Here is a 935-nt window from a genome sequence, read left to right as displayed (position 1 = left end):
TCGTGTGTGTTAGCGTGTGCATGTGCGTGTATGTCATAGATTAAGTTAATTAGTGTGATGATTATGTTCTTTACAACAAGCTTTTATTTTGAAACCCTCCAGTGATGAAACCTTGACATGAAGTTTCACAGTAAATCATAAACAATACTAATGACAGAGGGATTGTGAAATGTACTGCACCTCTCCCCACACTCATCTTTCTCTCTCACACACACACAAATAAACACACATCTTTGTACACACTTTAGTTCTCACTCTCTCACTTGCACGCACACACACACACACACACACACACACAAATAAACACACATCTTTGTACACACTTTAGTTCTCACTCTCTCACTTACACACACACACAAATACGCCAAAATAGATGTAAACACATTTTTGACATTTCACACCAAAACATTACCCCAAAAAGCATGCATGTGGCCAAACCCATCCAGTCAGTCAGAGTGCATCATCACACACCCTAATGAAAGATAAAGACACTGTACACTGAATACTCCATGCCCACCCTGACACACAATGGTGTTTATATTCACGAGCTCCAGGGGGGGTATTCCAAGTGTGTGGTTTAGTGACAAACCTGGGTAAGTTAACTCAGTGGTAAACCTCCTACAACAAGAACCCTATGGCATTGTTTAGTTAATGGATAATGAAGCCATACAGCTCTTCTATTAGGAGGTTTACCCCTTACAGGGAAGCTACACCAGTCGCTTAACTGAAACGTTCCGTTCGCGTTGCGTCGTCTACTGCAACAATTAGCTCGAGAAAAAAAAGACCAGTCTTCTAAAATGGATTTTACGCGTTGCGAACTTACCCAGGCTTGTCACTAAACCACGCACTTGGAATTACCCCCCCAGTTCTGAGGTGGCCTCGAGTACGGCAGGAGATAGGTATGCTTGGCTATTAGGGTCTTTAACAAGGGTGTC

The 935-nt window shown here is 42.5% G+C and overlaps 1 protein-coding gene across 1 annotated transcript in view; it reads left to right on the top strand.

Annotated features, from left to right (window-relative positions):
- Window positions 1–935, top strand: part of LOC121718035 (NACHT, LRR and PYD domains-containing protein 12-like) — a 1225568-nt gene that overhangs the window by 1117330 nt on the left and 107303 nt on the right. The window lies entirely within an intron of this gene.

Source organism: Alosa sapidissima, chromosome 9, assembly GCF_018492685.1.
Source record: "Alosa sapidissima isolate fAloSap1 chromosome 9, fAloSap1.pri, whole genome shotgun sequence".
NCBI classification, from domain to species: Eukaryota; Metazoa; Chordata; class Actinopteri; order Clupeiformes; family Clupeidae; genus Alosa; species Alosa sapidissima.
The sequence above is the reverse complement of the archived record's forward strand: the minus strand, read 5'-3'. Positions and strand labels throughout refer to the sequence as shown.